We start from the raw sequence: 13,932 nt of genomic DNA, 5'->3' as shown, positions 1-13,932 counted from the left end.
AGAGGATCTGTTCCAGGCCTCTCTCCCAGCTCCCAGTGGCCTCAGGCGTTCCTTGGCTTGAAGATGGCCATCTTCTCCCTGTTTCTTCATATCGTCTTCCCTCTCTGGGTGTCTGTCTGTGTGTCCAAATTTCTCCTTTCTAAAGGACACCAGTTATATAGGATTAGGGCCCATCCTAATGACATCATTTTAACTTGATTACCTCCAAATAAGGTCATAATCTGAGGTCCTGGGGGTTAGGGCTTCAGCACATATAATTTTGGGGAGACACAATTCAACCCATAACTGTGGGGTAGAGGAAGTGGCTTGGGAGGGTGTATATGGAAATGACAAGGCACCAAATATAGGAAAGTTAAAAAAATACCTTATCAAACACAATTTTGGAGTTGTCTACATGTAGGAAGGCCTTGCTTTGGTTTGCAGGAGAATGGAAGGCATGGGGTTCCTGACGGAAGACACTTTCTCTGCCGGGACATGTGATAGAAATGAAAGATTCAGAGCCAGTTTCCTGAAACACAGAGCCTGTATTGCCTCTCTTTTCTAGCCTAGATATTTCCATTACAACAATCTCTGTTTTGTTGGGTGATTTTTTTTTTGAGGGAATACACACAAAGCTTTGACTTATATTATTCTCACTGCGTCCAGCTGAATGAAATTTATGAAGCTCCCCGCACAGTGTGTTCATTGTTTGGATTGGGATAATTGAAGTGTCAGGAATATTTGCTTATTGAAAACAACTCAGGAAGGCCCTGAACACCCAGCCAGGCCAGGGCTACAAGGCTTGCCACATTCAGGACAGCTGTGTCCTAATGCCTTTCACAGCAGAGGTGCCTTCCCAGGTAAGTTAATTTCACACCTGGGGAGGAGCACTCGCTCAGGAGTCTGAGGGCGTTATTTCTACTATGAACTTCACAATTCACTTGCTAAATTGCTGTGTTACTATAACTTTGGAGAAATCATTTAACTTCTCTGGGCTTCAGAGTTAAATCGATCTGAATAAGATGGTCTTATCTCCTTCACAGGGGTACTGTGTAGCTCAAAAACACTTCATGAAGCATAAAATGTCATACAAGTGTGTATTATTAATGGTAAAAAATAATCATTTCTGATTCTGCTCAGAGGGTGACATTGAACTAAGGAACCATAAAAGGTCAATGTTCTGATTAGTCTCCATTTTCTCCCCAGAATCCATTGTCCACCCTTTTCTGCCCTGCCCTGTGCCTCAGGAGGTTGAGCACTATAGATTGCATTAGGTAGACTTCCTTATCTTGTGACTTCTGCTTGGGTTTGGCTGCTGAGAAGTGCTGATAGGAAATGGGAAGGTGGGAGAAGAGAAAGCTTGGCCTGTTTATTCCTCTTGCTCTCTCCTTGACCATTAGCGGTCCAGGCAGTGGCTGTGTTCTCCTACAGCCATAGCCCTGATTAGACAGCCTCTTCCACCCCTGGAGCCTTCCCTGGGCTCCAGGTAACATCATGCCCTCTCCTGAGGAGAACAGTCACCAATGTGGCTGATCCTTGATGACTGTTTCTGTAAACAGTCTCTTCACTATCACTCTACAACTCTTTGAACGTGCCATCTGATTCCTGAGTGACCCTGACAGTAGCCATCATGTCTACAATATGGACTCTAACTCAACCTTTCCTGGGTGAATAATTGTCTCTCTGGTTTGGGATGCTCTGTGTTGTCTCTTGTCTTTAGCCATTGGGCAGGTCTGCAAATTATTCTTCCTTTGTAGAAATGAGCATCATTGGATCTTGAACAATTGCAGGGTTTTGGAGGTTTTGACGTTTTGCCATCAGCAAACTGGATGCTTTCTTTAGGCGCATGGGAGGCCAGGTCTCTGCCTGTTCTTTTTTTGAAACCTCCTGCCACTCCTGCATTTGAGAGTTCCCCAAGTTCAGTCAGTCCTTCTCTCACATTCATCCGCTCTGCTCTCAACCAGCCCACGGGAAGGTTATCCCAGCTCCTTGTCTCTGGCCTCCTCTCGTGACCCTGTGTCTTCAGTGGTACTCACGGAATCTCCACATGGATCACAGCCTCTTTTCTATTTTCCACGCCCCACCCCCAACTTCATTATTTCTCTTCCTGCTGCCCAGGCTTGGAATCTTGGCTCATCTTTAGCATTTCTGTATGAGCAAGCAAGCACCAAGGACTATTGCTCCTTCTTTTCAAAATATTTCTGGCATTCCTCTTTGTACTCTTATTGTCTCAGTTCACACCTCTCTTTACTTCCTGAATTTCTGTGACAGGATTTCCATTTGGCCTTCCTTTCTACAGTCTCTCCCCAGTTCACTATAGCTCACAGGCTGTTGCCACGTTAGTCTTCCTGAAACTTGGCTTTCACTGGGCCCTGTCTCTGTATGACCTTTGACGACTCTGCTGCCCACAAGACAGAATCTGAACTCCTAATCTCAGCATTTAGAGCAGTGCACAAATTGCACCTTGACTTATTCATTACCTGACAAACTGCTCTGCTCTCTCCACTCCCTTCTGACCATACCAGGGGCTTTCCAGCCTCCAACCCAGTGCCCACCTTGTACCCCGCTCCAGGAATGACCCCCTCCTGCCTCATCATGTGAACACCACCTGTTCTTCAAAGCTGAACCCAGTGCCACTTGCTCTCTGAAACCTTCCTTGACGGCTGCAAGTCATAGTGATATTTCCCTCCTTGCAAACCCTCTAGGAAGCCCCGGGACATGTTTACTGAACTGAACTTCAACTGTTAAGAATGTTGCTTACACTAGTCATTTGGATGTCAAAACATTATGACATGTTTTGGCCACATGTGTCTTGCATGGTGGTAGGACTTTGCTATTTACTGAATGAACAAATAAATACGTGAAATACACTGGCTTAGTCAAACTGCTGATTCTTTAAGGAATTGGGCCCTTATATGTATTTGCCTATCAGTGGGTCTGTGGCACTAAATCCACATGTTTACTCAGTGGGCTTTGAGTCTGAAGAACAGTGAGAGTGATGACGATGATACAATGATGATAATAATAAAAATTAAAATGCCTATTATTTTGACTTATTGAGAACCTACTATGTGCCAGTGCTTCACATACATGATCTCTTTTTGTGCTGAAAATCAACTTATAAAATAAGTATTATTACTATCTCTATTTTATAAATCAGGAAATGGAGGCTCAAAGCAATTAGGTAAATTGCCCCAAATCATACTTCTAGCGGGGCGGGTGGGCAGCGTTCAATTTGAACTTGGGTCTGACAATGCTAAAGCCTATTCTACCAACCAAACACCAAGCAGCCTTCGGAAGTTTCCTGCAGGTATCTGGGAGTACAGGGTGTGTAAATGCATGTGTGGTGCCATGTCTATCTTATCTTCCTTCTAGTGAGGGCAGGATCTTATCTTGAAGCTCTGTGTACACCTCCCGTGATGCTGAGGACAGTGCCTTGAACATCATCAGCACTCACTAATATTTTGTTGATTGATTCCCACCTCTAACCCAACCCATGCCGGAATTTCAAGTGTTTCTTGTAGAAGCGCTTGGCCAGGGTTGCATCGTGGGTTTGAACAGGAATTCTCTTTCCACTGCACCCACGTCATAAAACCTTTAGTTGATCTAAACGCTGCCTCTAGAGCTTTGTACTGTGTTGACTTAGCTAAGTGGCAGTGTTTCCCAGAATCCTCTTGCCCATATGGTGCCAAACTAGGGCTGGCCACAAGAGGAATTTGCTTAAGATTGTGAAGTCAGAGGGAAGCAGCAGTGACTCCTTGGAGACTAATGTAGGAGGCCCAGAGGCCCCCTCAGCTCATGCTGATCTAATGGCTCATCCTGTTGTCAAGGAGCCACCCCTGGCCTGCTGTTCCTCCAGCTCCAGCTCTATCTCCTTCAGATTCTCTGAGCTGCAAGCTTGCTGTGTGTGTAGTTCCTAAGAGAACGTGCCAGCTTTTGCAGGTCCCCTGTGTTGTCCAACTTGGAGGCAATGAGAGACAGATGTGGGTTCCGGCCTGTGCTCCTTGGTTCCAGTGTCTCCCAAGCTTCCAGTTGGTGTGCCGTTCCCTCTACACTAGGTCCCACATTCCTTCCTGGTTACCAGAGCTGCTGACTTCAGGTCCCCACCAGATGGATGCAGAGGCCACAGCTTGCCATCAACTCCACCAGCTACCACAGTTGTGCTAGGTCTAATCTTTACAACAAATCTCTTGTTCTGTATCACTCAGAGTGGCTCTGCTTCTCTGATCAAACCTGGAAGTGAAACATCCTTCTTCCCTGGGTCCCCAGGATACAGTGACCTTGGTCACATGGCTGCCCCAGAGAAATTTCTTCCTGGTGATTGGGCAAAGTCACCATCAAAGCAGGAAGAAACCCAGGATTGGTGAGCCTTTCATGCCCTTTCTCTTTCCCTCCCCACAAGACTGTGGTGTTTCCAGAGGCAGGAGCTAGATCAGATCTGACTCATAGTGAAACCCAGTGTAAGATGCCTCAGTTATTCAAGGCTGTACCTGACCCAGCAACCTGAGCTGAACTCCACTCCCTTGTCACTGCTTTAGGAAGTTGTGAGCCAACCCCGCCCATTTGTGGTTGCTCTCAGATGTCACTGGCTTCCAGCACCTGTGCATGGAGCTGGGCTTGCAATTGGTCACAGTCAGACTAGAGGGATTGCCTAGAGTAAGTGGTGGGATCCCAGAGGCCCTGAAGACTGATGCTCAAAGGTACCTGCCTTCATCCAGGTTTTTTAAAGTCTGAAATTTCACCTTTAGAGAGTCATTCCTTTGGATTATTCTTCTATGTTTGTTATTAAAATGACATACACCTTTGATAGAGGGATCATCTGCAGAGTGTAGTGGAAAGAATATGGTTTCTGAAATCATATAGCTCTGAACCCAAATCCGATCTCTGCCATTTAAAATAACTGTGAGACTACAATGAAGTAATCATTTAACTTCTTCAAGCTGCAGTTTTCTCACCTATTAAAATGGGAATAATAATGTTCAATTTGGTACATGTCTTAGTCCATTCAGGCTGCTATAACAAAAGTATCATAGACTGAGTGAGTGACTTATAAACAACAGAAATTTATTCTTACAGTACTGGAGGCTGAGAAGTCCATGATCAAGATGCTGGTAGATTTGGTGTCTGGTGAAAACCTGCTTCCTGGTTCATAGGTGGCCGTCTTCTTGCTGTATCCTCACAGGGTGGAAGGGGCAGGGGAGTTCTCTGGCAGCTCTTTTACAAGGGCCTTAATCTCATTCATGACTCCACTTTCTTGAACTAATCACCTCCAACAGGCCCCACCTCCTAATATCACATTGGGGATTAGGATTTCAACAAATTAATTTGGGGGGCCACAGACATGCAGTCCATTACAGTATACAACCAACAAATGTGAAAGTACCTAGTATAATGCTTGGCACATAGGTGATGCTGAGTAAATCTTAGCATTTACTCCTGATTTCCTTTTCCTGTGCTGAGTAATGCATTGGAATTCTTAGTAAGGCTCTGGGTATGCACCATCACTGCTGCATTCTCATCACAGTTGATGTCTAGTGGGTGAATGCATGAAGCTCTGCTGTGAACGTGTGTATGTGTGTTTTGATGGAGTGGGAGGGGAGAGGGACATTGAGAGAGAGTTTTAGAAGAGAGAAAGGTCACCAGAAGAGGACAGAAATACGTTTGGAAAAACTGGCTTACTTCCATCTCCCTTTCTCCACTTCCGTTGCCACTATCCTAATTCAAGTTGGCCTCTCTTTCCTGGATTATGTCAATAGTCTTACCTGGTTCTTTTGACTCTATTCTTATTTCTTTTTAGTTTACTGTTCTTTTGGAAACCAGTGATCTTTTCCAAATGTAAATCAAATCTTACTTAAAACCCTTAGAACCTGCTGACTCGGTGCATTGTACTTGACATTTGATCTAAACCCTAATCTTGCCCTAGAAAGCACTCCACACCTGGCCCCCATCTGCCCCTCCTCCCTCAGCTTCATTTCTCTCTTCTCCCTTATCACTCACTACATTTTAGCCACGCTAGAATTCTCCCAGAATCTTGCATCAGTGAACTCAATCAAGGCCTCTGCCCGTACATCCCTCCTCATTTCTCTTCTCTCTTCTCCTCTTCTCTCCTTTCCTTTCCTCTCGACTCCCCTCCCCTCCTCTATTATCCCCTCTCTTTTCTCCCCTCTCCTCCCATTCTTCTGGTTGACTCCTACCCAACCTTCACATCTCTATTCATATGTAATTTCCTCAGGGAGACTTTCCTGATGGAAGAAAATCAGGCCCACCTCTGATTCTTTCTCATAGAAGAGCTCTTCTCTGCTTTTCTTCTTACAGCCTGTGTCACATTTCAAAATGATAGAATATGTGTGTCGTTTCTTTCTGAAGCATTGCCTCCTCTTACAGAGTAGGTACACAGATGGTATTGTTTCCCACCATATTGCCAGCGGCTAGCCCCCTGCCCGGCACACACAGGTCTCAATGCTGGTTAATAATGAGTGAGTACTCCACAAAGTAACCTGGGATAAGTCTATCTGTCTGTGATTCACATTTTCTCTCCTTGCAGAGGAGTCATAGTTCTTGGGTTTGTGATCCCAGACAAAAGTCACACAGAAAACACAGATCCTCTTTACTCTTATATTTCATATTTTGTTTGTTTCCTTATTTTTCTTTTTTAAATTAAGACATAACTTACTCAGAGTAAACCACAAATAGTAACAGTGCAGATGGTGAGTTTTTCATATGTATACACCCGTGGAACCACCACCCCAATCACGAAGGAGAATATCCCAGCACCCAACAGGCTCCTTTGTACCCTTCTGATCCCATAACGCCCTGCCCCACCCCCACCCTGGCTGGGTTAGTCACTCCTCTTTTATCATTATTATTATTATTATTGAGGTAACATTGGTTTTTAACAATATATAAATTTCAGGTATACATCAATATATTTTGACTTCTGTATAGACTACATCTTCATCACTAAAAGTCTAGTTTTCATCCATCACTGTACAAATGTCCCCCTTTGCCCCTTTCGCCCTTCCCCTCTGGTAACACCACTCTGTTCTATGTATCTATGTGTTTGTTTGTTTATCTTCCACATGTGAGTGAAATCATATGGTATTTGTCTTTCTCTGTCTGACTTATTTTGCTAAGCATAATACCCTCAAAGTCCATCCATGTAGAAATTAGCTGTCCATAGATGTGTGGGTTTATTTCTGGGCTCTCAACTCTGTTCCATTGATCTGTGTGTCTGTTTTTGTGCCAGTACCTTGCTGTTCTGATTACTATAGCTTTGTGGTATATTCTGAAATCAGGAAGTGTGATACCTCCAGCTTTATTCTTTTTTCTCAGGGTTGCTTTGGCTATTTGGGGTTTTTTATTGTTCCATATAGATTTTAAGATTCTTTGTTCTATTTCTGTGAAAAATGTCATTGGGATTCTGACAGGGATTGCATTGAATCTGTATATTACTTTAGGTAATATGGACATTTTAACTATGTTAATTCTCTAATCCGTGAGCATGGAATATCTTTCCGTTTCTTTGTGTCTTCTTCAATTTCTTTCAACAATATCATATAGTTTTCAGTGGACAGGTCTTTCACCTCTTTGGTTAAATTTATTCCTAGGTATTTTTAGTTGTTTTAGTTGTGATTATAAATGGGATTGTATTCTTGATTTCCTTTTCTGATGTTTCATTGTTAGTGTATAGGAACGCAACTGATTTTTGTATGTTGATTTTGTAACCTGTAGGACTCTTCTGATCTCCATCTCCGTAGATTAGTTTTGTCTGCTTCAAAATTTCATGTAAATGGAATCATACAGTGCATGTGTTTTTGTGTCTGACTTCTTTTCCTCAATATGTTTTGAGATCTAATCAAGTTGCTGTGTAGCAATAGTTTTTTTGATTTGTTTAATTGTTGAGTAGCATTTCATTGAAAGTATATACTGCAATTTATCTGTTCTACTATAGTCAGACATTCGGTTGTTTTCAACTTTGGGCTATTATGAATAAAGCTGCTATGAACATTCTTATACACATCTTTTGGTGGATGTGTCTTTAGGGATAGAATGAGGAGTGGAATTGATGGGTCTCTATCTTTAAGCCAGGCTCTTTTGTCCTATGGTGTATCTTTCAAAAAATCCTGGCACACGTCACTCTGAACTTACAGCTGAAAAAAGTCAGGAGTGATTATCCATGTAGCACTAAGATTCTTATCTGTGGCAGATCTTTCATATGGCTTTTCTTTAAGTGCATTTCAGGAGTTCTGTGTCAAAGTCATTTAACTATTTGGTACTGAGCCTGTACAACTGTGCAGATAGGCCCGAGCAACTTAAAATCATAATCTTAAGGGGCTCTGCCTGTGGAAGCTTAGTCAGGAACCATGATAAGTCACCTCAAAAATGGTCATCTGAGCCAATAAGAAAACAGTATTCCATTTGTTTAAATCATTGAGCTACAGGAGCGTTTCCAGGACACATTTTTCAGTTACAATGATCCTAAGACAATTGCTTTGACTGTTTCTATAAAATGCCGTAGCTGTTCCTAAAGTGTCATTTACTCACTGATTTATACTACAGCCAATAGCCATATTGACCTTTTGCTATGTCCCAGTCATGGGAGACTTTCTGATATGACCGTGTTGTGATTTTTTTCCTTCTGCAGGAACACATAGGGTTAATAAGCTATGGCCATTAAACAACGTTCACCAAATTCTCTGTGCCCTTTTCCGAAAAGATAAATTACAGTGAAGAAGGGAAAATGTAATCCCCGCAGATTCTCTTGTTAAAAACCTCCTTGTCTAGAAAGGACACTTGCTTGTCGTTTCCTATTTCTATGAGAGTATTTGCAAACATTTTCCTCAGTGCCCTGCATGAGGTAAGAAAAGCTCCGTCTGCCCCTGGGGAGGTAATAAGTGCAGTTATAGCATCTTCCCCATCTGGGGCAGTGGGCCAGTTGCTTCCCTAAACCACAGACAGGGCTGCAGCCTCGCTGTGTCTGCTTCTAAGAACTCAAGAGGCTTATCAGCTTAGGGGGGCTGGGACCACCCAGCAGGGGAAGAATAGAACTTTTAGTAAAGAAAGATGTGAATTGTGCTTTGAGTGGAAACACAGAGACAGCCACATCATTTGGAAACCTGCCTCTTAGCGTCCTGAAACATCCTTCTCATTGCAATGAAAAGCACCCCAGGAAGAGGAGGTATCCCCCAGTTTTGGCTAAATTCTAAAATAGCATTAAACGATTTCATTTAGTTCTCACTATAAACCTACGAAGCAGATATTATCATTATCCCCAATTAAAAAATAGGGAAACTGAGGCTCCAAGAGGTTGAGTATTTTGACCAAGGTCATACAGATTCTGCGTGGTGGAATGGGGATTTCAAGCCAGGCAGCCCAACTCCAGAGCCTGCCAGGGTCTGGGGAAGAACGGGCTCTGATGCAGGGTGGCATCCTCCCATCCTCCACCCCACCTTTTTAAACGTCATCTGAAAATATCATGCAAGGTCACCTTTACCACACGGAGGAGATGAAGAAACAAATAAATATGGGGGAGGAGGAAATGGAAAACAAAACTCCCACTGGGGTCTGGCTATTAATGTGTCTGCATTGTTCCTACACTTGAATAGATCTGATTCTGAGTCTGCTACTGAAAAGGAACCAAAAATGACCTTGAATTGAAACTCCTGCATAGGAAGGTACCATGATGATGAGCTCAGAGAGACCACAGCACATCTCCGCAAGGGCTAACCTCCAGTCGACTAGGAGGTGCTAGTTAGGTGGTTTCCGGGTCTGGTGAACTATCTGGCTGCCAATGCCAAGCTTGAGTTTTCCTCTCTACAGGGTGGGAAGGCTGGGAGGCAAGATGGCCTTTTCCAGGGGTAGACTTCCATCAGTGGCTTCTTAAGATGTGTTGACTTTGTGGAGGCAGAACCCCAGTTAACACAAACATGGGGAGGGGTTCTCTTTAGCAAATACCCTCAGCTGAACCCTCTCCTCTTTGACCACATCTCCTATTGTTCTCCCTGTTTTCTCTGCATCAGCCACACTGGCCTTTTTGCTGTTCCTGGAACATGCCAGGCACACTCCTGTCTCGGGTCCTTTGAGCATGCTTTTTCTTCTGGAACTTTCCCCTAGATACCTCTATGGCTTGCTTCCTTTCCTCTCTCAGGCCTTTCCTCAAACATCCCCTTCTCAGTGAGACCTTCCCTAGTTACCTGTTCTGGCCACAAGTGCATTCTGAACTCCAACCCCCCTCCCAACACACATTCATGCTCCCTCTCCCCTTTCCTGCCTTTGTTTTCTCAGCACACCCCACTATCTCATCAACTACACATTTTACTGACTTCTCCTATTTGTTGACTATCTCCTCTAGTTAAAGGTTAGCTCTATGAGGGCAAAGATTTATGTTTGCTTGGTTCCCCTCTGTATTCCAGCACCTAGAGTAGTGTGTAGCCATTGTTCAATAAAAACGTGTTGAATAAATTAATGAGTGAATTAACGAATCCTAGCTCTGCCATTTAGTAACCAGGCAACCTTTAGCAAATTAGTTAACTTTTTCTATGCCTCATTTCTGCAACTGTAAAATTGGGATGATAATTCCTACCCTCCTATTGTGAGTTTTAAACAAGCTTACAAAAGTACACACCTAGCACAATACTTGCATGTACTCAATGATTTACTTTGTGAGTTCAATGAAAGTAATACAAATAATAGTGGCAAACATTTGTAGATTATTTCGTATGGGCCAAGCACTGCTTTAAGCACTTTATGTGCCTTCATTCCTTTAATTCTTACAACATCCGGTAAGATATGTACTATGGTTATCATCATCCTTGTTTGAAAATAAAGAAACTGCAGGAGTAACTTGCCTGAGGCCACATGACTGGAAAAATCATTGATCCTGGATTTGAACTCAGGCCCATCTGTTTCCAAAGTCCATAAGCTAACCACGTCACCACACTGCTTCCTCATGGCAAGAAGACATCATTTATATAACACAGGCATAGAAAAAAATCCATTCGACTAGTGGAAACTTCAATTTACAAAGGTTAGTTTTTAAACTAGTGAAACGTCTTTGTGGATCAAACATGAAAATAATTCAATTTCTAAATCAGAATATTTAGATAGAGGCCAAATTGTATTTAACTCCAAGCCATGAAATATTTTTGGCCACGAAATGCCACCATTGAGGAGATATTTGGAAACTGTGTTTTATTTAGACACAATCTATATGAACCAATACATTTACATTTTTAAATAGAGAGCAGTGTCATTTAGTTTCCAAAGTTCAGTGGAAACAAAAACCAGGGCCCTGTAGACACACCCTAAACCGAGCACCTGCTTTTGAGGCTGTGTCAAATAGTATTATCCTGTTTTTCTTGTGAATTGGCTTCAATCATTTGTCATTCCTGTGTATTTAGCATATCTCATAAGCAGAAGTCATTCATAGTCTATTTTAAGTTTAGTTGTTAAAATATTAGGTTTCGCTCACGAAAGAGAGCTCAGTGAAGCTGTGTCTTCTCCATTCATGGTGTTGGTTCTACAAGTCACTGCGTACCTAACAGGGAGGCACACACACACAAACTTTCCAAATCGTCTTTAAAGGTTTTCAGTTCCTTTTTTTATTTTTTGTTTTCTCTTGCCTTCCCAGTAATGGCTAAGACCTTGCCAGTTTGTCTTTCTTCTTGTCACTTCTCTACAAGGCCTTGTGGCCCAGGAGTTCAGTGGGGACCCAGTTTTAATTTCCCATTGGTTTTATTCTGGGGCTTTTTCTTACAGGGATCAGAAGCCATTCAAGCCGGCTCAAGACAAAGGGCTTTAGCATTGCGTTATGTCATACTATTTCAAAAAATGATAAAGGAAAGTTCATGGAAATCCAAGAACAGCAGTCATATTAAATCTTGGCCTCAAGGAGCCTAGAGCTCAAAGGTGATTCTAGGTTTACAAAGGCTCCCAGGCCTTCAGCAGCAGCAGCTTATGGATCTTTGATTGCTGTGATTAAGCAACACACTACATGCCTACTTCTTCTAGTCCGAGTACTTATTGATGGTTATGTTTGCTTCAAGCTCAGGGCCCTAAGAGAGAATCTAATTGGTCCAGTCCATCTTTCAAGGCAGACTGTAACTCCTGGACCAGTCTATAGATGGTACACCATTGGCTCAGGTGCCTGGGCTAGGGCCAATCATCTGTGGACAGAGGAGGAGGGGCACTGAGTGCTAAACATGGCTGCCTGGGCCTGCCCCTTCAACAGGAAGCGTAGGCAGGGTAGATCCCCTCAGAAGAGGCTGTGGGTGGGTTGGCACAGTGCTGACCTTTCCAGAATACCATCAGTAAGAGACCGATGTGTTACCCAAATCACACAGTGTTATAGCAAGGTAAGATGGTGTTATATTGACAAAGTTACAGATGCAACTCAGAAAGACATCTACAAAGCCACATGCATGCATCTTTGCAAGTGGCATGCTTAAAACATGAAAAAAAAACGGTGGTATTTCTTTGTGATATGTTTTATCTAAAAGTGTCTATTCTTTTGCCTGATAAGTCTAGATGTTAAAGCTCTGTGGCTTTCTCAGTCAGGGCCTCCAAGTTGTGGTGAGCAGATTGCACTAAGCACAATTCTACCTGAAGCCATTCATAGAGATTTCAACGTGGTAACCAAATTGAAGCTGCATTAACCATTGCAGTTGCCCAGCCAGTTGTTGAGGTTTTGTTGTGATTGAGCTGATCAGAACCCATTGATTGATTATTACCACTGACTAAGTATCCACAATGCCATGGACTGCAGCTTAAACAAGGCAGAATGTGTTCATGACTTCAGAGGTCCCTTGTATCAAATATATGATGCTCATAGTACTGGTGAGCTCTCCTCTGAAGATTGGCCCACTGCCACCCAGGAGCCCTGAAGAACAAGGGGCATAAATTGGGGACATTTTGATCAGGATGAGAATGTTAAAGAGCATGGGTCAAGATCCAGGTCTGAATGTATTATCGCAGTAGGTGGGAGGGTTATCCTGCTGTTGATGGGGACTGCTGATACAAAGGCGTAAGGCATGACAAACTTGGCCTCTATTATAATTCTAGTGAACAAAACCCCCTGGACAAAGACCAAATCCTTACGCTTAAGGTAATTGTCTTAAGACAAGTTGAGTCATTACCCATGGCAGGCATTGGTGACCTGCATTTGTGTAAACTTCACTGTCTTTTCTTGAGTCCCCAGCAGAAACCTGTCACTGGAGGTCCACAACACTCTAGTTGTGCTTCTCTGTGGCCCATATCACTTTCTACCTGTATTAATAATCTCTATCTGATTTTTCCCTATCCTCTGATGGAAATTTCTTTTAAGATAAGATGGGTGTCTGATTCATCCTGATGCTCATGCCATGGCTTGGAACATGCCAAGCATTTAATAAATATTTGTTGGATGAACGGAAGTAATAACATAAATTGCCTTTTCAGTCATCAGATTGACTGTGGTGTATGTCGCTTCATTGTTCTCTCTGCACAGTGATGGTATTTAACCAAGGAGGAATGTCTGAGATGGGATCATTGGCGATTGCAGCTAATGGCAGTGTCAAGCTTATTTAAAATTTTCAAATTTCTCTAATGTAGGTACCGTGAAACACCATCAGTATATCTTGTAATATATGGAGGGATGCACAGGCACAGTTAATTAGCAGAAGGAAGACAAAATTCCTAGGGGCAGATCAAGAAATTTCCTTGAGAGTAAGAAGGAGGTGGAAGAGGAAGAGAGGAGGATAACAGCTAACATTTATTGACTGTTTACCATATGCCAGACCCTATTACAAGCATTTTACATAAATAACTCATTTAAAAATCACAACAGCCCTGTGGGGAAGGTACTATTATCCCATTTTACAGATGAGTCTGGTGCAAAACAGAGCAGGCTGCCCTGTGGTACATGTAGTCTGACTTGTTGGGCTCTGGGACCCCCTTCTCCTTCTCCCTTTTCCCTGC

This window comes from Equus caballus, chromosome 1, assembly GCF_041296265.1.
Source record: "Equus caballus isolate H_3958 breed thoroughbred chromosome 1, TB-T2T, whole genome shotgun sequence".
Taxonomy (NCBI): Eukaryota; Metazoa; Chordata; class Mammalia; order Perissodactyla; family Equidae; genus Equus; species Equus caballus.
The sequence above is the reverse complement of the archived record's forward strand: the minus strand, read 5'-3'. Positions refer to the sequence as shown.